Source organism: Martes martes, assembly GCF_963455335.1.
Source record: "Martes martes genome assembly, chromosome: 10".
Taxonomy (NCBI): domain Eukaryota; kingdom Metazoa; phylum Chordata; class Mammalia; order Carnivora; family Mustelidae; genus Martes; species Martes martes.
In genome coordinates, this window is record NC_137898.1 from 110,064,810 (window position 1) to 110,088,495 (window position 23,686).

Consider the following 23,686-nt stretch of genomic DNA (forward strand, 5'->3'; position numbering starts at 1 on the left):
CCAAAAACCGAGAGAAAGAGAAGACGACAGTAGACAGCAAGTCATAATGTTTTAATACTACGTTAGGTGGATGAACAACAGTAAGTCAGCAGTGAAGAAAATCGCAACCAAAGAGCCTGCACCAGGAAATGCCCACAACACAACCCCTGTTCATGCTGGCAGACAACGGCTCTCATCTCACCAAGTGCAATAAACTAGAGCAACCCTATTCCTAGACTGAATTACAGCATCAACTCTTACCAGACACCACATTTCCTACTAGATACAAATAAGACTTCTGTGTCAACTAGTTCAAAGCCAATGGGGGTGGGGGGAGGGACTAGTATTATCAAGTACTTGAAGACTTTCCTTAACTGCTTACACAGCAATAGTTTGTTTTTGTGGTGTTGGTTTTTGTGAGAACACCTTTACCCCATTCGCCTACTAAGTGATTTCCTTTGTGCTTCCTCACAGCTTTGGTCCATTCCCCAGCCTGGCATTCTTGGTCTCAGAGAGCCAGGGCCATCTCCCCAGTCAGTGTAAATAAGATATCCTCTTTTATGTTTCTCTGACCTGAATACTCATGCTCACAACTAGAGGTTTCAGGGCCAAATCGTCCATGTCACTGCTATGGCACATTCCCAAACAATTAAGTGAGAATACAGTACGAACTTCTAAACACGCAGTAGCTTTAAAATCCTTTTTATAAGCAACTCTGTGATGTAAATGAATTGCTCCTACTGTATCTTGTCCTCCTCAGTTTAGCTGTGAGAGACTAATGTCACACCTTTAATATCTACAGAAATCAGTATCTGTAACTCTGTAGTGACAAAGCCAAGTTCCAGGGAAAGACTGAGAAACAGCTAGATAACGAAGTGTAAAGTGCATTGAAGTGTGTGTATGTGAGCACATACGTGTGCACAGGTTAGGAAGCACAGAGGAGAGAAAAAAGGCTCATAGATCTTCCAGACATAATTTGGTATAAAAAAACAAGCATTTTATAGTTCCAAAAACAAAGACTATGGCACATAAAGAATGCAGGTAGACAGGAAGACCTCATCAAAAGACAAGATACCAACAACATGTACTGCTCCCTTGATAGGTAAATCTCCAAAAGCAAGAGCCAATCATCTTTAGTGGACAAAAGAGAACATTAGGGTTCAGCTGGGATTCTATTACATGTAAAAGGTCTACTTCCTAGGGAGATAAATCATTCTTACCTGCTCATTTACATGAGTACAGTAAGGTTCACAATAGTAAACAAATTACAGTTCAACAGAACAGTTACCTGTCAAGATACACACTATGCTACTGTTTATGTCAGCCAGTAGTATAAAAAAGAATATAGTGGTTGGAATATCCTGGGCCCTAACAAACAGTCTCAAAGAACAAAGTTCTTCATTTTCTCTCTTGGTTCTGCAACTGAGTCAGGGTTCCTTAGCCAATGGTTCTCCAAATGTGGTACACAGATCACCCACCACTGCCACCACACCCTTTTAGAAAGTCTGCAAGATCAAACCTATGTTCATAAAAATGCTGAGATGTTTTACCATCTTGACATTTTCAGTTATGATCCAAAAGGACCAGTAGATAAAACTGCTGGTGCATTAACACCGATCAAGGAACTGGCAACAAGCAACCTTTATATTTGCCACCTCCACATGCTCCTTACGACAGAAGATGTCAGCTGCCCCTACGAATGCCCTTTTGTAAACCAGTAAAAATTACTGATTTCATTAAATCTCAACCCTTAAGTACAAGTCTATTCCTTTTCTGAGGCTGACATACCATAAACTTGGTGGCTTAAAATCGGCATTTATTTCCCCAGAGTTCTGGAGACCGGAAGTACAACATTTAAACGTCAGCAAAGAATACTCCCTCCAAAGGATCAAGGAGAGAATCCATTCCTCACCTCTTCCAGCTTCTGCCCGCTACAGGTATTCCTTGGCTTGTAGCCACCTTACTCTCACCTCTGCCTCCACAATCACACATGACCCCCTCTTGCCCAAATGCATCTTTTCTTCTGTCTCTCTTCCATATGGATACTTATCACTGGACATAGGCCCTACTCAAATAATCCAAAATGGTCTCCCAGTCTCACAATGTTCAACTTAATTACATTTCCAAAGACTCCTTTTCCAGGAAATATTCTCAAATTCCAGGAATCGGGATGTGGACATATCTCCTGAGGGCCGTCATTTAGCCCACTCCAAGTGTCTCTGAGATTCTGTGTGACAGTGTCCTGTTGCATAGTGCAAGACAATGGTTACTTCTAGGAAAAGCACTTCTGAGACCGTTGAGATGCAACCAGAACAGACGCCTTTTGCACACACACCATTATCACTTAAAACAACTGACAAGCTACAGTGCAAAAACAAGAGCAGCCCTCAAGGACGAAAATTTGTCTGGTACTATCAGTAGGGCCTTGGTGTAACTAAACTCTGACCCTCAAGGCTAAGCCTTGATGTTCTTCTGTTAAACATAACTAACTATCAACATCAGATGATACCACTTTGACCATCATGAATCTAAACAAAAATAGGAACATCATCCAAACCACAAATGGCCAAATAGCCCCCTCTACTGGCTAATAAGAGTGACTGCTGCTTCTTTACCATTTATTTTCTTAAATATACGATTTAAGATACCCAATTATAGAATCTGTATACCAGTTAGCCACAGCATCTAATCCAGCATAAAGCCCCCTTCTTTTAACTCTCTCTTGAAAATTTAACACAAACCCAAGTCCCATAATAAATCCTTCCTGACAAATTCTTACTGAGTAATCTTCCTGGCTACCACAAGTAATAAACCCAACTTCCTCAACTATAGGTGAATTCCTCGTAATGTTTGTCTAGACAGCACTGACAGTAGTTTCTGAGTCTTGGACATTTGCAGTATTTCTTCAAATAAGAACAAAGTGAACCTGTTACTTCAAGGAAAACAACCAACAGCATGTACTGCCAATGATAAAACTCGGGCTTTCAAGAGAAAATTCGATTTTTAGCTAACTTTTACCTTTCATGTGCCAGATGGCTTCCCAATATTTAAAGACTTCTCCTAAATGGGGATGGTGCTGATATTAACAAATATGGGCAGTGGGGTAGAAAGTTCTCATTATAAAATGAATTGGGTCACCTTTTGGAAGATCTGTATAACTCAGAGCAGTATTTTCCAGATAAAGCATGAGGTTTCAAAATAACGCATAAGAAAAAGATCTTTTCAGAATGCAAGACAGACTAATGAATTTTATTTTAACAAAGAATAAAAGGCCAACTAATGGCAACTGATCTTTAAGAAATTCTCAGTGGTTAGTTCTAGTGTAGTATCAAAGAACAACCACAATTACTCGAGAGGGCTATTTCAACACTCCTCTTCTTCCAAGTACAATTACGTGGGAGGCCAGATTTTCCTCATATACTTCGATAAAACATGCTGCAAACAGACTGAACTCAGAAGCTGTTACCAGAATCCAGCTGTCTACAATCCTATTTAGCCAGATGTTTAAAAGATTTGCAAAAATATAATAGTGCCGCTTTCTATTTTTTTTTTTCCGGAAAACTTTATTTTGGATAAAAACTCTTATGCTAACATGGGATAAGTTTGCTATTTTAAGTTATTATAAAATTTTTTCAGTGTTAGCTTCTGATACAGTAAATATCAAGAGATACAACCCACAAAAACAAAAGCTCTTTGGGGCCCTCAATAATGTCTACAAATTTCAAGAGTTCTTGCAACCATAAAGTTTGCAAATTGCTAGGCTAAAGCATTCCTACTTTTCTTTTCTTTTCTTTTTTTTTTTAAAGATGTTTTATTTATATATTTGTCAGAATGAGAGACAGAAAGCACAGGCAGGCAGAGTGGCAGACAGAGGAAGAGGGAGAAGCAGGCTCCCCGAGGGGCAAGGAGCCCGATGCAGAACTCTATCCCAGGAGACGGGGATCACGACCTGAGCCAAAGGCAGCAGCTTAACCAACTGAGCCAACCAGGTGTCCCTAAAGCATTCCTACTTTTCAAAATAAACGTATTCCTTTTTCTCGAAACCCACCAGCTTCAGTAACTTTCTGTGACAAAGAATTTACATTCAGGTTATTCAAATTTTATTTCACACAATTAGCAGATACAACACAACTGAAACACAATTTCATTCCCAATGCTTCTTTCCATGTTTCAAGATCTCAACGATATGAAATTAAGAGTATATACATAAACAAGCAAATTCACAACAAATTAAATGAACAACAGCAGGTGAAAGTTTACACAGATAGTTGTCTGAGAAAACTCCCAAACCAAGAAATTCATCTAAGTGAAGTCTGGAATACCTCAGGTGCCAAACAAATACAAAACAGGTCTGGAGGAACATATTTGCAAACTACCCTACAGAATTTCCACAGGGGAGAGCAGCCTGAACATAACTTCAGAATCCAAAATTATAAAGAACACATGGAAACAACCCATCATCCTAAGAAAAGAGTAATCATACACAAAACCAGGGGGTTTGTATTCCCAAGACACTTAGGTTAACAGAATTACATAGTAGAGATTCAAATAATTAAGTTTAAAGTTTACTAAAGATAGAAGAAATTAAAAAAACATGAGAATAAGTTCTTTTTAGGGTCGATTAGAAATCAAATAGAACTTAACGGAATGAAAATGGGCACCGAAATTTAAAGCTCCATGGTTGGGCAAAACAATTAGATACAGATGAGAAGAGCAGAGGTGAGTTGGAAGATAAATCTGAGGAGTTAAGCAGAAGGCAAGCACGGAGATAACGCAATGGAAAATATGGAAAGGAGATTATTACAAGATCCAGAGAACAAAAGCCCAACAGACTAGATATTATCAATTGTAGTTTCCTCAGATATAAGAAGTATGAATCCTCATCTGTGAACTCACAGAAAAAAATCAGAAGGAAAAAATCAAATTACTACAGAAGAATGACAAATAGCAATGGCAAAACCCAGCAAGCAGTGGGATAATATCCTCAACTGACAAAGGTAACTTATAGTAGGGTGGCTCAGAGGGTTAAGCCTCTGCCTTCGGCTCAGGTCATGGTCTCAGGGTCCTGGGATTGAGTCCCGCATAGGGCTCTCTGCTCGGCAGGGAGCCTGCTTCCCCCTCCCTCTCTGCCTGCCTCTCTGCCTACCTGGAATCTCTCTCTCTCTCTGTGTCAAATAAATAAATAAAATCTTTAAAAAAAAAAAAAAAGATAACTTATAGCACCCAACCAAAGCAACACTTAAGTCTAGCATACCCAGACAAAAATAAAGTGTCTACTACCAACATATCTGCACTGAAAGAACTACTAAAAAATGGTATTTTGAGAAGAAAACTAGATCAAAAATGAGAAAATGGGGTACAAGTCTTGAGCAACTAAATGAATTTGCAGGTGTACTTTTAAAGAATAAGCACTGTTTCTCAAGTGGTGGAGAAACAATTAATGTTAGAGACATAAAAATACATGAAACTAACATACTGAACATAGTAATAGTTGAGTTGGGAGAGTTACTGAAGTTAAGGAGTCCAAGGGTCTCCTATTTGTCCAAGAGGAAGGCAGAGAAAATGGTTCACTTTAGATTTAAATCAAGTATGCTTTTATCACATCAAGGGTAACCAAAACGTCTGAATGTCGAAGATAACCAGAAACATATAACAAACTGAAAAATAGCACCACAGTGTGCTGAAAGCCAAGTAAGTATGGGTACTGATATAAACTGCTCTGTGATTCACAACTCCCACTCTTCCTCAGAGAACTGCTCATATAATTTGTAACAGGTCACCTGACATATGAGTCAATGAGAGTGCCAGTGTCAACCATATAATGTTAAAAACCTTAGGTTCTCTCTCTCAAGATAAACATACAAACAACAACAACAAAAGCTCTAACTTTCTTCTTGCATCTTAAAGGATACCCCTACACTTCACTCTGCAAAGACAAATATAAGCCTAGGATTTTATACTAGGGAAAACCTGCCCAGATAAAATACTGTAAGAACCATGAGGTAACCAGGCAAAGAAGGGGCTAAGTGAAGAGTCTGCAAAGAGATGTAACAGCATAAGCGAAGGCCAAAGGGATGAAAGAGCACAGTCCGTGTAAGAAAACAACACACAGTTTGAAATTGTAGTTCGTAACTGCTAGGGCACAAAGCTCATGTCCCTGGCATTTACTCCTAAAATGCAAAAGGAGACATCCTTATCCGCACTGTAGAAGATAAAGCTGCTGGTGGATCCCAGTCTAACCTTCTGCACCTTCCTCTCCTCATCGTAATCCATGTCCCATGCTTCCCACATGTTATCAAGTCTCAGATGCCTGAACTGGAAAGCAGACAGAGTTTCACTGTTTGGCTTCAAAGGAACATGAAATCAAAATGCATTTCCAATGTACAGAGGCACTTTTACACTGCCTTTTCTCAGAATATATCTCAGTGTAAAACAAGTCATCACAATACTGACTCCCACTAAGTGGTAGGACAATTCCACAGGTGAACTGTTGACGGACTGCTGAAAGCATCTACACAGGCCAAAGACTCCTGGCAATGCATCACGAGGCGTCCGTAACACTTAGGGCCCATTTCTTCTTTCTCTTTCACTCTTGTAACAGGGAAGCCAGAATAGCTGGCTCCCCATAAGTGGAAGATGCCCTTGTGGCCCCTACCAACATTTAACAGACACCAGGCAATGAACAGGCATTACTCGACAAAGAGTTCTCAAGTAATGAAGACTTCCATACCCATTCCAATTGAAGCTATTAATCAAACAACTCAAGACCTAATGGTTGCACACCAGCCTAACCAGTTAATTACTCTACCAATTTTCTGCAACTGCATCCAGTTCTTTACACATTTATTCCTTCATTCATTCAGTCACTCAAATACTCGGTGAGCATTAACTATGTACCAGGAACTGGTACCGGTTTCTTGTGATGAAAATAAATATTCCTGCTCAATATGACTCCAGTACTACAATTTAATCTCAAGAAGAAGTACAGCTTTCTTTAAACTAACCTTCCCCTTCATATCAGCTTTGTTTAAAATCCTGAGTAATTCAAGTAAGACTCATACCCATGTGACTCTAAGTTGCTCCAAATCTAAAGAACTGGGAAGAGAGAACATAATACATCTTACTTAGTAGGTGGTCAAGAAATGTCCAGCTAAAGCAACGATGATCATTAAAAAGAAACCTGAAAAAATAATTAGCTTGCAATGGTTTTCAAGCAAGAATGTCCAAAGTCATGCGGCTAATAAGAGCTACTTTCACCTAGATTATGTAATTGTTGTTATTTTAACTGTCATCCTAAAAATAAATGACTGATCAGACATTACAAGGAACAAGGAATGGATATCATCCTATAAATGGTACAAAACCAATTGCTTAATTATGTACTAACTTACTTCTTCCTGAGGAAAACTGTGCTAGGTTCTAAGAAGGATATAAAAGCAAACAAAACAATTCTGCCTTCATAAGCTTATAATTGACTAGAGGAGGAAAAGGGTACAAAAGTAACAGAAACAAAGGCTAACACAATGAGAACTATAAACGTAGAGACCTATGGAAATAAGCTGTGGAAAATACACAATTCAAAATCATGTTTTAAAGCAACATGCCATCAATTATTTTTTTAAAAAGGATTTTATTTATTTATTTGACAGACAGAGATCACAAGTAGGCAGAGAGGCAGGCATAGAGAGAGAGAGGAGGAAGCAGGTTTCCCGCTAAGCAGAGAGCCCGATGCAGCGCTCAATCCCAGGACCCTGGGATCATGACCTGAGCTGAAGGCAGAGGCTCTAACCCACTGAGCCACCCAGGCACCCCCATCAATTGACTTTAAATTAGGCCGTGCTGAAGTTAGGAATACAACTGTGACTCACGATGATCCATTTTATAAGCACCTATGATTCAAGACTCCAACATATTGATGAGAAGCTATTTCCATTTCCTTAAAACATAGTCAAATTCATCAACAATATGAAGTTTGTTAAAACATCACCTAACTCAATCTTCTACTTTATTCAATACCATCTCACTGCACCCAGTAATATGTGAAGCACATAGTGGGCAATTAAATGACTGCATTGCAGACCTGACTTAATTTTTTAAAAACCTCATCTATTTAGATGCAGATCAAAAATCATTTTGTGGTGCTCACATGAAAAACAAGGTGCAAGAACAAATGTCAACCACCACGGTTAGGAACATATTTTGCAAGGCAGAAGTAAACTGACATGTATTAAATACAAAATAACTCTTGGATTTAATATGAGGTTGTCAAATCTCTCAAACTGCCGTCAAAATATTTTATTTCCTCTCAGCAGCTGATGTGAAACTGTGGCTACAAATATTTTTCTAGGCCAAATTTAAAGACAGAGCACCTAATTTACTTAAAATCTAACAGCACCTTGTCATCGAGTCCTAAGTAACATGGCTGAAAGAGCTGTAAGTAATTTTCTCATACTGTGGTACCTAAAACCTGAATGCCGGTGTTTTTTTAATCAAATGCTCTAAGCTTACATGGGCTTAAGAATTCAATGAAGAGACAATACGAGAAGGTTGCATGGAACTCCAGAAGGAGCCAACTTTTTAAATCCAGCACCACTACAGCTGTTGCAACACTTCCATCAGTGGTAAGCCAGTAACAGACGGTTACAGTCACTGCCTCAGCCTTACAGTACAAATCCACTTTGCTGAACTGGCAGAATACTAAAACTGAACATTTCCCTATCTCTTTCAAGTCTATGAAAAAATTTTGCTTTCTTCAGTATATTTTTATTTAATTTGAAGGTCAATTAAAATCTTGGACGAACGTTAATAAACAAAGTAAAAACAAAGAAATGAGTTTTAGATTTTTTTTTTAAGATTGTATTTATTTATTTGAGGGGGGGTGGGGAGAAGGAGAGCCTGCTAAGCAGAGAGCCTGACGCAGGGCTCGATCCCAGGACCCTGAGACCACGACCCAAGCCGAAGGCAGAGGCCCAACCCACTGAGCCACCCAGGCGCCCCGTAAGTATTGGATTTTAAACTGCAATCCATGTAGATCTGTTTACATTTGCGTGTCCTGTCTCAGAATATGCTTCTAAAGAACATGCCTTTTATTCCAAAGCAAACAGAACAAATGTGAAGTTTTAACTTTACTTTATGATTTATACTAGAATCACCATAGCTGTGACACTTCAAAAGGTATTTTATCTAAGTACTAAATCATTATACCGCGGTTCTCAAATCATTATAGATTTTTAAGAGACAAAGTCAAGGAAAGAAATGTTTTAAAAATGCATTCTATGCCCCATTTCATTCCATCTCAAATCAGACTTGGTATTTCTTACATTCTATAGTGTCACGGTAGCATTTCGTGTGTGTGTGCTTTTCCTAAGCTTGGTTTGTTTTTGTTGTTTTGCCCTCTGAATGTCCTAATTTACAATGCCTGTTTGCAAACATACTGAAAGTGATCTGCACAGTAGTGAACTTCATTTCTGAAAAACAACTTCAGAATACTTCCCTCCTGCACCAAAATTAATTAACAACCCCTGTAAACAACTCTCTCACTCTTCATCTTGTGTTCTACTTGGCTAAACCAAAAATTTCTTGGACAGGGTTATACTCCTTTGATGTTGTGTTTGGTTATTCCACAGCATTGCAAGAAGCAAATTTCACATTGCTACTACTCTAACAACACAGACGGCCCTGCAAAGGCAGTTCTCAAACATAAATCTGGGGTTATAAAATTGCACTAAAATACAAAGATTTTTTTCATTTAAAGCCTACCAAAGGATTCAGATGTTTCACCTTCGAAATCAAAATGGCCTATTGCCACAATTTTCTTTTCTCACCTGGCCAACAAAATTAAAGCTCCACATTTAGAATGGTTGACCCTTGTCAATTTGTATTTTCTGCCAATTTGAAAACATTTATAGTTCTCATTGTATTGTCGTTTGTTTCTGTTACTTATATACCCTCTTTCTCGTCTAGCAGAGTAGAAGCTTATGAGGGCAGAATTGTTTTATTTGCATGTTTTCTTTAAATATTAGTTATTCTTATACAAAATTTTAAAACTGAACTGTTCAGTGCAGTAGTACTAGGTAGAGAAACCCTTTGTTTTTTACTATACATACATTTTGAACAGAATCAAGTATTTTCTCTCCTACCCGGTTTCTTTATTTCCCCCATTAAAACAGAACCTAGTATCCAATGACTCACAACTCAATTTAAACTCAATTTTAAAAGTCCACTGTTCTTTCACCAAATGACTCTGGTTATATCAAAACACAGCTATAAAACATCTCAAAACACAAAGCTTTCTACCCATTTAAAAAAGGAAGCCCAATAAATTCAACACTGGAAAAAGCATGGTGCTCAATGAGACGGTAAATCTTAATATATGTTCATTCACATGTGTCAAGCATCCCCACATCTCTCACCTGGTGATTTGATTGGTTTTATGTGTTATTAACACATTGTTTCTGGGCTAGAATGCCTCACTGATACTTCTTAGAAATATTTATGTTACTGTGGATTCCCCTTAAAACAAGAGGACAGAGACTATAAAAATAAGCCCAAGAGAAGATGACCTTCAGGAAAGCCTATGAAATGAGACATCAGTGCCATCCCACCCCATTCAGAGGAGCTCTCAACTCAGTACCTCTGCCACTGTGCAGCTGGGTCTGGCAGCAGAGGAACTGAAACAAGAGGAAGAACATCAGGCCCTTCTCTGAATCTGTTAAATGAGCACCTGTTCTGTCCAGTCGTGGGGATTTGTGGCAAGGATCACCAACTTCTTCCACTCTGCATGGAGACATGTGCTACAGTACAACTCTGTTCAAGAATCAGTGAGAACACAACAGGCAACAGCAGAGGAAGGGAGAAAAGGATCCCTCTGCATGATGGTTGTCTTTTAACTAGAACTTATTTGTTTGAAACATGATGCAGAAATTCAAAGATATTCTAATGGGAATCAAGTCATTCTATATACAAGGCAAGAAAGAGCCAATTTTTGACATTTAAGGAATAACACTGCTCTGAAAAAGGGAAAAGGAAAGGAACATTCATTATCAACCAAATAAACAGTGTTTTTCATGAGTATGTGGAATAAAAATACTTAATATAGAAAATAAGGTAAAATAGTACATAATTTTTATATAAGTGCCCCAAAAAACTGAGATCACTGATCTAGAAATAACTTTGCTTTCCTCTAACTTTAATGGGTATAATTTGCTCACCTCCAGCAAGATCTGCCTCATCACAGGGTGAGACCATATAAAGGTATTCTGAGAACCTCCATCTCTTAAAGGCTTTAACTTAGTAATCAAGTTCCCCTTAGTGCAGAAGAAAGCCTCTAGCTGACCTGAAGGTCTTGTCCTGCTTTCAGGGCCTCCTTCCTAGTTTTTGCACATTGGTTTCCCAGTTTTTAAGCCCGGGCTTCTGATCTACACTGACAATACCCAGTTCCCATATCAGCAACAGAAAGGGATCTATTTATTATCCTATAGTCCCTGATTTGTTTGTGTACTTGTTTGTTTTCACAAGCACAATATAAATAAGCCACACTGTTTGCTTGATTAACACGATCCTCCTAAATGGGAAAACAGCTCAAAGAGGAATGACTACACAGTCTGTTGACTTCTGATACCTAAATAGGGACTCCTGATCTGTTTCTACCTCACTAGTACATATCTGTGTTATGTTATTATATTTTTAAGTTAAGGTAGATGCTGGCAGTGAAAACTAGACAGCTAGCCTGGATCTCTGGTTACAGCTAGTTCTGGATCTCTAGAACCTAAATAAAAAGACATAAGCAACACATGTATTATATATTTGAGGATTTCATTCAGTGACAAGCAAACCAAATAGAATCATCAGGACAAAGAATACCCCAAACATCAGAATTTGAGAGCAAGGAAGGGAGCTGACACAGCGTCTAGGCTAGCTCTCACAGGTCTGCTATGAGGAAGACAGAAATTAATAGTCAAGGTTAGAAACATAAACAGCCACTTGATCAAGGTCAGTATCAGCGGACTGAACCTGGTTTGCAGATCATACTTTTAGTACTGCTTTAGAACAAAACAGATGGTTCTTTGGGGTTTCCCAGTTTCTTTACCTAGCAACCAAAGATGCCCTGAGAATATATGTCACAAGCAAAAGACACTACACATCTAAAGAATTCCCTGTATTTTTCAATCTAACAAACCTGCTGAGAAAATGAAATGAGCTATATAAAAAAATGAGTGATCCACACTGGCTCCTAGAGTTCATTCCATTGTCTTCCCTGTGTTGCTTACATCTGTTTATTAAGCTCTAGAATTGTAACAAAAGATCAAGGCTGCTTGCTAGTTTTCACTGCCAGAATCTACCTTAACTTAAAAAAAAAATAAAATAAAATAAAAATAAAACCCGTTTATTATATGCTATCCTTCTAATTTGTAGCACTTCTTTATAAATCTTCAAGTCTTACTCAGTGGCTCTGTACACATCTATAATTCTCTCTAAAAGCCCAGCATATCATTCACTGATGCCAAAATTAACTCTTTATTCTTTTAAATGGAGGGATATAGACACAGGTGAATGGTATTAAGGGGGAAGGGGAAGAAAAGAAATCCATGTGTGGCACTTATCTAGAATATAGCAAGTTTCTGGAATCAATCCAAATGCTTCAATATTTAGTTCAGTTGAAAGTGGTTGAAAGCTTACTAGGTAAAATGTATAGAAACCTCTAAAAACTAACAGAAATTAACTGTCATTCTGACATGACTTGAGTCTTTTTAAGAGTAAGGTCATAAAGACTCCATCCATTTGAGTACTTTCTTGCAAGAGTTATTGGAGGATTAAATGTCCGATTTCATATCTTTAAAGACTAAATGTCCTTTGAATTGAATATTTAAAATTTTTATTATGTACTGGTTACAAATCTTTTATTATCATAGCACTTAAGTTACAATAGAAGTCAATAAGGAAATGTTTTTAAATACACAAAATGTCCCTTTATACAACTTTGGCTGAATACAATACTTAAGATGAGGTCAAGTTGTTTGTTCTCTAATAGCAGCTTTACTCTGTCCACTATAAAGTGATTATGACAAATCAGGAGGGGTTCGGGACAAGGAGTTAAGGAAAAGTTACCTCTGATTCATATCTGGTAGGCTGTAATAGTTATGTTCTCAACATAAACAGATTTGACAATGAATCAGATTTAGTAATTGTACTTTTATCCATGTACAATACTGGGACAAAAGTACTGCTGGCTAGGACTTGCTCATAATTCTTCATTTTAAATATATGCAGGCCTTCCTTCTTAATAATTTAAGAAAATTAGGAACAGCAGGTTCAATCCAAAAGAAGGATTATTGTTCTAACCCAAGTACCAGAACTGAGCCTGAGAAGTCCCAGTGAACAATAAACATCAATCATAGTCATTCTCAATGAGAGCAATAAGTCAAACTTTGATTTTTCACATTTATATTACTAAAGAAAATATTACGTACATTTACTTAATGATTTATTATAAATTAGACCCCATTTCCATTCTGAGTACATCTCCCATAGGAACACAGCATGCTTCCACACTGTATTCAAGTTTCTTTCAATATACAACTCTCCAGGCCACCAGTAAGCTTGACTTCTCCAAGACACTTCCCCTATCTGATGCCTCCTTCTTTTTTCACCCCCAAGTGAAAGAACCCAAAAGATGTGCCAGTTGGAGTAGAAACACCACTACAGCTGCTGAAATGCCTTATAAGGAGAATACATCTGGACTTAAACTCGACCCTTTCTCTAAAACACTTACCTCCCTGATACAGTGGTCCACGCATGTTTTCTGAGCTCCCCAATTAACAAAGAAATTATGATCAGTAATCTCTTGATCAATGAAGGTGACACACTGATGGAAAATAGCAATCTCACCAAGCCAAAAGTAACAACATTCTAAATCAAGTGAATTTTATATTAGAGGGGACTGAAAGTCCAAAAGGTCTTTAAAAGAGTTAACTAATAGCCATTTGGAAATGAAGTCCAGAATCAAAGAGGATGCCAAATATGACCTCACACCCACTGCAGTTACTGCCAAGCAAAAAGAACGGCCTCACAGACCACAAAAAAACTGAGCACGCAGCTGCCTCTGAAATACTGTTCTCTGAGAGAAAAACACAAGTACATAATAAAACAGTTTTCATATGAAATCAAAATGGAGTCAGTCTTCCTACACAACATCCCTGCTTTGAGCATTCCGAAGAGCTGAAAAGAGATCTGCTGGCTTTCTCATTCTTGAAGGTTTTTCATATTGCTGCCACATTTGGGGAAGAAAAGCAGACAACCAACCAGGTCCTTGGAAGTCTTACCACACTCCAAAATAAAGGCTCTCTGAAGTAATGAGAGTTTGGAAACTGTTTTCATTTTATACCTTGTACTGGCATCATTTTTTCTAGAGGCCCTAGTAAAGAACTACATACGAGCTCGGTTTTGTCACACAGCTAGAATTCCGACAACGTCTGCTTAGGTGAATGAATTACTTTGTTTATTCCATCTTGCAGTCCCAAGATCTTTCACATCATTTCAAAGAAGATTTAAGTGAATAGCTCTGCCAATAATATAGAAAATAGCCATCAAAATAATCCATGAGAAAGAATAAATGGCAAAAGTTAAGAAAATCAAACTTTAAATTCTTCTGAGAACAGCATAAAAGAAGGTTTTTCCCTCCTGAACTCTAGACTTCTGGTTCAAATTGCCATTCACCTGTAGGTTAATGGTTATAGACAGGATAAGGTAACCACCTTTCCCATTATAGGCCCTGACCTCCAATTATTTTTTAAAACAAACAATGTTATGTTGTACTTCAGCAAAACCATGTCCTAACCAAATCCCAACACAATCTCATAGTTGCCCAATAAAAACATGATGATTTTATTATATGCACTACATTAAAAAAGACAATATAAAGGAAGGTGTTCTCAGGCTCCTAAGCTGCCCAAATGAATAACCTGTAGTTCTAAAAGGTCAATTTAGGAACACTCTCATATGAACTAATATGAAAGCATATGGGAACTGGAACAAGTTTCAGGTCTTCTTTTCAATACATTAAATGTGGTAATTATTTTCAAAGTTAGATAAAAGTAGTAGAAGCATTTTAATGTCTCTATATCCTTCCCTATCTCTCCCTAAGTCTTCACATGCCCACCAACACCCACCCTCACAAATCAAACCCACCATGTAATCTAATGAGTTACTGCCAACTACCTTATAAAGATGTAGTTCTTATTTTAAGATTTTATTTATTTATCTGTTTGAGAGAGAGCACATGCATGCACATGAAAAAAAGCACCAGAGAGGGAAAGGGGCAGAGGGAGAGGGAGAAACAAACTCCTCACTGAATAGGGAGCCTGAAGCAGGCCAATCCCAAGACCTTGGGATCACGACCTGAGCCAAAGGCAGATGTTTAACTGACTGAGCCATCCAGGCGCCCTGAGATGTATTTCTTGAAGACACAGCACATATCCCAAACAAAATTCAGTTTGATATACAAATTCTTAAAATTTAAGCAAAACAATGCTAAGAAAAACCAAACTATATACATACAACACAGAAAATAATAACAAAAAGGAAAAGATATAAAGTGAAAGTTCCAGATTCAAAGAAAAGAACCATTAAGAAACCTGAGAGTTGGTAGATAAACCCTCCACTCACACACACAATTTAGCTCGAACTCTTACAGCTGGTTATCTCTCTTTCTTTTTACACTAATCAGAGCAATCGATTTCTCCAGATGTATCAGAACTTTCATAGACAAATTTGACACCGCACTGAAATAGAAGGAGACTAAGAAAAACACCCCCTACACGAAAGTATTTCCTTCTTTGACACGGTATGGATACTAAAAAAACTCCCTTCTTTCTGATAATTTTGTAAGGACACCTGATAAAATAGGTCACCTGATAAAATAGGACACCTGTGAGGGAGACAACAACTTACAATAAAAGTCTCACTGCCACATCCTAGTAAGAGCTACTGAATTAAAGGAATACACGGAAAATCTAAAGGTCATGAGCTACATAACTTGTGAAAAAAAACAGGTGCAGGATGATGGAACAAAACCAAATTCTTCCCAGTTGAGTAGGTGTTAAATGTGGAGTCTTCAAAGCCCTGGGATATAGTCAAGGTCTCTATGAAGTACAAATTCACTATAAGAACTTGTATAATTTATATAATTTTTATTATATAATTTTTATATAATTTATATAATAACATACATAATTTTGCATTTTTATTTCAGTGACAACCTAAAAACCTTATTAGTTTATAGCCTGGATCACGTGGAGGACCATTCTACAACCGTATCTAAAATCTGAGGTCAGTGGAGTACTGACAACCACACTGCACCAAGAAGAACTATGGAAATTCAGAGCAAAGGCTAGAAAACTTCAAATCAAATAGGAAACTGACTCATCACCCACTGCAGCACCAGCACAACTGATGGAAAAAAGTATCATCAATCTCATAAAATGAATGCTGTTTGAAGGTTACTGGTTTTTAGCTTTTTTATTTTGTTTTAATACTGGAGTTAAATTAGATAATTAGATAGCATCTAGAAGATAAACAAGTATTACTGTTACCAATTTTTCATTACATATATTAACAATACGAATACCAACCTCCAGTAACACAAAACTCAACATGGTTGAGGGAAGAACGAAATATTCATACGGATTATACTACAACAGCACTACTAGAACTGGTATATTTGTTAGTGTAGGGAAAAAGAAAACAGCATACAGCAAGCACTATTTCTTCTTCTCCCTTTGGCTGCCATAGAGACATCTTAAAAACACAATTATGATCTAACCAGAACAAGTACGTGGGGCATTCTGGTCAGCCCCTGTGGTAGGCAGAAAAATGCCCCCACTACCACCTTGAAAACGTCCATGGGCTAATCCATCCTATAAATCTATTATGTTACATGGCAAATGGAAATTAAGGTTGCTAATCAGCTAACCTTAAATTAGGGAGATTATCCTATCTTATCCAGGTGAGTCTTATATAATCCTTACACAACAGTTCCTTATACATGGATGGAGGAGGCAGAAGAAGTAGTCAGGGTGATGTGATGTGATGTACGAACTCAATGCATCTTTGTTGCTTGTTGTATGTATGTTACTTGTTTTGAAGACACAGAAAGATGTCAAGGAGCCTAGGAATGTGGACAGCCTCTAGAGGGCCAGAAAGGACAAGGAAACAGACTTACCCCTAAAGCCTCCAGAAAAGAACACAGCCCTGCTGACACCTTGCTTTTCACCCAGTGAGACCCATTTCAGACTTCAGAACTACAGAACTGTAAGATAATAAATCTGTGTTACTTCCAACCACTAATTTTGTAGTAATTTATTATAGCAGCCAGAGAAAATTAGTATAATTCCTCTATTATTCCTTTTTCCCCATGCTATATATCTTTTCTCCTGTCACTTGACAAAATCCAGCCATTTCACTTTTATTTCACTATTTAATAAGTATTTCCTGTGGGCTATATCAAATCTTTATAGAACGAAGGAATATAAATTTTAAGTAATGATATAATCCTGTCAAACATCCCAAATACCCATGGCAAATGAACCTACAAGAGGTGTTGAGAATACACTCCAACTCCCTCTATGAACCAGGGATTCTGCCAGAGGGTGGCTACCTTCTCTTTGGGAGTCATTCGATAACATTGCGGGGGTTGGGGGGGCATGGTTTAGCAACAGTGAGGACCGGATGTGGCCACTGTGGATAACAGGAAGCAGGCAGGGCTGGGCCCTGGGGTGGCACAGGGCAGCCCAGGCTCAGGCGGGCAGATGTCAGATGAATTCCAGTGTGAAGTTCGGTGGCAAGTTGAGGTAGAGAGAAAAGAATGCCACAGTGGCACCAAAGGTACTGACAAGAACAAAAGAAAAAAAAAGTTTGAAGAAACAGATCACAAATTAGATAGTAAACAGGAAGAAAACAACAGCAGAAGAGGCAGACAGATGGTAAGAAAATGAACCACCTGACCAGGGGACTGCAGATTAAAGAAAAACCAGAAAACAAGGAGAGAGGCGATAACAGATTATAAGGGCTGGAAACTTCAGAAATTAAGGTCAGAGAGTATGACCGTTGCCATGAAGACAACTGACAGATGGTTCTAGAAGTTAACACAGTCAAAGAGTTTGCGCAAATCTGGGCGTATAACAGAATCACAAGACTATGAAAAGAAGCTTGACTGAAGCTAACACCAGGAAGATAAGAAAACTCCTCAGGAGGTATTTTCAGGAAATATTTTATAGAAACTGCCCTGGGGGATATTCTTGGTCACAAAAGTCTTGGGTAATTGGCCCTAAGAGCTTTGGTAAGTATGGAAGTTACTATAAAGAGTGGCTTGTGCGAACGTCTGCTTCCAAAGCCCATAAATAATATTCAAAACTGTAAAAACTATAAAAATACAGTGAATATTTTTAGCTGGATAATTATATACACTTATAATTAACAGGTGGACCTTATGTTACAAAGGTACTTAAAAGGTGACAAAGGAGTTTTTAAAAATTGGATGATTTTGGTATGCAACATGAACTGTGGAAAGGAGAACAGGCATTTCTCCCACAGAGCTAGGACAAGAGGAAGAATATGAAAGAAAGAGGAAATAGAGGTAAATGCAATCAGGCTGATGTTTTGGTTTGGAGAATTCTTTGCAGGGAGAGATGGGAGAATTGTGTGACTGGGTTGGTAAAATTATGCCTGAGATAGTAGCCCACTGAAGCGCGACCCCAGAGGCTCCAGGTCATCCCAGTTCCCAACACAGCTCCTCCTTCCACTGTCTCAGGCCCTCCATCCACTCTCAGGAAACAATCTACCTTCCTGAGAAGTTCAACACAGACTAAGGCTGAAATCAAATGCTCTGTGTTTGCTTTATTTTTTACATTTTTCCTGGGTCAGAGGTGAGAATTAATGTACATCAGGATGCTTGAGGAATTACAAGAGAGGTAATTTTATTTAATGACTTTTCAATTTATTCTCCTTCAATTAAGACCAAAATAATCTGAAATTAAGATTTCACTAGATGGATGACTGTAATTTACTAAAACATAAGAACATACATTCCCACTGTAGATTAGGCAAAAGAGCCTGATGGCCATCACAAGCCATCAAGAAAGCATAAATAGATAATCTGAAAATGCCATGAGAGTATTTACTACCTTATTGGTTTTAGACGAGTTACAACAAAGGGGACTTCCATAGTAGCCAACCATAAGTATGCAGAAAATTATTCACAGCTCCAAAGACATTACAAAGGAAAGTTACTAGCTCAGTACTATATAAACCGAAGCTAAGATAAATGCTACAATATCTTAAATCAACAGACAAAGCCAACTACATGCAGCAACCTAAAATCTAAATAAATAGCTCAATGAAGGGAGTAAATTAACTTGAGTGAAAATAAAGGGTCAATAGCAATTTATCTCTGGTCTATTCAGTGTACTTATTCTTAAGACAACTATAAATTTGAACTTCATTATGCCTGCAATCTGATTAAAGCAGATAAAGAATGCAGTTTGATCTCGGCAAGTTTGACATCCAGATGCATATGTCACAGCCCTGGTAAATTCTCTACGTAAGAATCACCCAGTCCAATCAACAACCTCAGGTTAAGTTTCATTAAACTGATGTATGAAAAACAAGTATGGATTAGCTAATAGAAATCACATCCAATTAAGTTCACTGCAAACTAATCTTCCTGTGGTTTGAACAAACATCTTTAAAGAAGAAAACTACAGCAGCATTAACGAAATCAGTGTAGCCAGGGGCCGGGTAGGAGGGAAGGCACAAACTTTCAATATGATGCATGAGCTTGGAAGAGTTCCTTTTACCTTTTGCTTCATTTAAGATTTCAAAGAAAAGTCTGTAGTGAAAAGAGCTAATATTTATTTATTGAGCACCTGTCATATACAAGATGCTCAGCTCACTGAAGTCTCACAACAACCCTTTGAGCTAGTAGCATCACTAGCCCTACTCTCCCGAAAGGAAATTAAACGGAAGAGAAGTAACACTCCCCAAGTCACAAAATCGACAAAGTGCTAAAGGAAGACATGAACTCACGAAGTTTGACTCCAGAATCAGTGTTGTTACCCATTCTATTATACTGTCTCAGAAAAGGTAAGCTTCTCCATGTAAACATCAAAAACCCATCTAACAGAGCAAAGAGAAAAAAATGACTATTCATAAAATATGTGCAAGCTCAACTCACTTGGGGACAGGCAAACATCATCTATAAAAGGCCAGATAATTTTTTTAGGCTTTGTGGCCCACATGGTCCCTGTCAAAGCTACTCAACTCTGCTGTTGAAACCAAAAAGCAACAATAAGCATATGAGCACATATGTTTCAATAAAGATCTTAAAAGTAAAAATTTACAAACACAGATAACAGGCCACATATGACTTGGGGGCTCGAGATTGCCAAGCCCAGGCTAGCTCATAAGCAGGAAATTTAAAAATTTGGAAAAACTTTAAAATCATGACTCCTATATAAACCAATTACAGAAAAAAAAAATCTGCATGCAAGCTCTAAGAAGTAACATCAAAGACCTTCTCAAGGGTAAGTGGTGTCATTCGCAGGAAAACAATTATTCTTAATTATAGTTAAATGCATCGTTTTAGTGTTGGGGCAAGCTTTTCCCTTTGCTGCCTCTCAGGGGCACCTCCAGGGTTTTCTGAATCTGCAGGGCAGGCAGCAGCTCCAGCTGAGAACAGGCCTCACAATGCCGCAGCAGTCTGCACCACGGATGCTGCCAGTGCCCCGCTTCATTCCTGGCCCACGGTGACTCCCCATCAACACCGTCTGTTCTGCTAGGGTGGGGTTGTGACCCTCAGCCAAAGAAATCTTCCTGGAACACTGAAGGAAGCCTAAGAGCACACTTGAGTTTGCATATACAAATTAAACAGATGTAAACGCGCCGATCTAAAATTCAACTTTTTCTAACACTGACTTTGTAGCTTTTAACTGTATCGTCCTCCTGGCTGCCCACCCAGTTAGGAACAGAGGACAGATCTTGTTCTCCTCCCACAGGTTCGCCTGGCCTAACTCAAGATATGAACAAGAACAAGAAAAATGGAATCTTCTTGACCCTTCTATTGCTCACATTATTCTGCACCTACAGCTAAATGTATACTATATCTTAAATTACTCCCCTTTCTCTCATACTTCTAATGCTACCACTCTAATGTGACCTTTCCCACCTTTTATCTATTTGGTTTCCAAATCTTTTTAATCACAAAAATTGTATACAAATATACATGGAAATATATAAAATCAAACACACAAGAAAAATATGAAGAGCTACAGATGTAAATACAAATTCGGGTGTATCTGCCTATATCCCAATGACTCATCAAGCACATTCTCCTTGGAAACCTGATTATGGTCAGAGTTTCCAACTTGGCACCACCAAAATAATCCTTATAAAAGAACATGACATTCAAACATGTCAATGTATAAAACAGTGAGAACACCAAGGGTATGCTTCTTTCGGCTTGGACAAGCCACCAGGAAAAGCATAAGGCTGGGCCGTTAAAGTCCAACTGAGTGCTGGGAACAGTAAGTATGATACGATGCATTCCAGCAGCAGATCTGAGCAGAAAATGGGCCACTCTATAGAGTGTCATAAATCAGAACATAATCAGTGACATAAATCAGAACCCAAACTAATTCTGTTAAAAACAAATCTTTAATGAATTAGAATTGTCAACACTGAGTGCAAAAGATAAATTGGGGAATTAATGTCTTAGACTGACTCTTTTAAAGGGAAAAGGCAGTGAATGTTAAATGTAATCTGTGTTACTCTATATACCCACACACATGTGCACACACACACACAACCACTCTGTATTCAGTATTTCACATTCCTAAGTATTCAGTAGTTTACATTCCTAAGGCATCATAGGAAAGGCAAATTAGGAAAATAAGGAAAAGCCTAAGAAATTTTAATTCATTAAACCTCTTAATACTTCCTATAAAGCAAATACCATGTGGCTCAGAATAATAAATTAAAAGTTAAGCTCACACATTTTATAACTCATTAATAAAAAACTTCACTAAAAATTTCCAAATTAATTCCAGGAGAATATGTTTGCTTTACGTGCCATGTACTCAATACTTCCAACTTTTCATGATGCTTTTCAGTGTCCAAATGAGAATGCACCATAAGAAGTATACATCTAAAATGCTTAGTCTAGGGCACCTACATGGCTCAGTCAGTCAAGTGTCCGACTCTTGATTTCGGCTCAAGTCATGATCTCAGAGTGGTAGGATCAAGCCTCTCATCAGGCTCCAGGCTCAGCGGGGACTCTGCTTGAGATTTTCTCTCTCCTTCTGACACTGCCCTGCCCCCACACATTCTCTCTCTCTAAAAATAATAAATAAATAAATAAATAAATAAATAAATAAATATTTTTTAAAATGCTGACTCTAGCCCCCTATAATCTTCTGAACTAGGTATTTACATGACTCAGTGCATACAAAATCCATTGCACCGATGATATGAGCAAACCTTGGAAATACTGTGGGTTTGGTTCCAGACAACCATAATAAAGCAAATATTTCAGCAAGTCAAATGAATTTCTGGTTTCCCATGTATACACCTTAATTTAAAATTTTTTGGGGGGCGCCTGGGTGGCTCAGCCGGTTAAAGCCTCTGCCTTCAGCCCAGGTCATGATCCCAGGGTCCTGGGATAGAGCCCCGTGTCGGGCTCTCTGCTCAGCAGGGAGCCTGCCTCCTCCTCTCTCTCTGCCTGCCTCTCTGCCTGCTTGTGATCTCTGTCTGTCAAATAAATAAATAAAATTTTTTAAAAAATAAATAAATAAATTTTTTTAGTATTTTTAATTTTTTAAAAATTTTTTACTGCTAAAAAAATTTTTAGCAGTAAAAATACTGCTAAAAAATAAAATAATAAATTAAATAAATAAATAATAAATAAATAAATAAATGAAATTTAAAAGCTACTGCTAAAAAAAAAAAAATGCTAACATCACCTGAGCTTTCAGCAAGGTGTAATCTTTTTGGTGACTGGAGGGTCTTGCCTCAGTACTGACAGCCACGGACTTATCAGGGTGGTGCCTGCTGCAGGCCGGGATGGCCATGGGAATTTCTAAAATAAGACAAAATTGAAGTCTGCCACATCGATTGACTTCCTTTCACAGTTTCTTTGTATCATGTGATGCTATTAGAAAAAAATTCTGTAGGTATTCTCAAAATTGAAGCCAATCCTCTCAAACCCTGTTGCTGCCTTATCAACTAATTTTTTGTCATATTCTAAACCCTTCGTTGTCATTTCAACTATCTTCACAGCATCTTCACCAAGAATAGATTCCATCTCATGAAGTCATTGTCTCTGCTCACCCATAAGAAGCAACTCCTCATGCACTGAAGCTTTGTCACGAGATTTTAACAATTTAGTCACATCTTCAGACTCCACTTCTAATTCTCGTTGTCTTGCCATTTCCACATCTGCAGTTACTTACTCCAGTGAAATCTTAAACACCTCAAAGTCATCCATGAGGATCGAAATCAACTTCTAAACTCCAGTTAATGTTGATACTTTTACCTCTTTCATGAATCCTGAATGTTCTTAAAAGTATCTGAATGGTGTCAAAAGAAATGAAATCTTGCCATTTGTGACGACATGGATGGAACTAGAGAGTATCATGCTTAGCGAAATAAGTCAATCAGA

The 23,686-nt window shown here is 38.0% G+C and overlaps 1 protein-coding gene across 1 annotated transcript in view; it reads right to left on the bottom strand.

Moving 5' to 3' along the window:
* DDX10 (DEAD-box helicase 10) overlaps nt 1–23,686 on the bottom strand; it is a 276,083-nt gene that overhangs the window by 168,380 nt on the left and 84,017 nt on the right. The gene's annotated exons all lie outside the window — the stretch shown is intronic.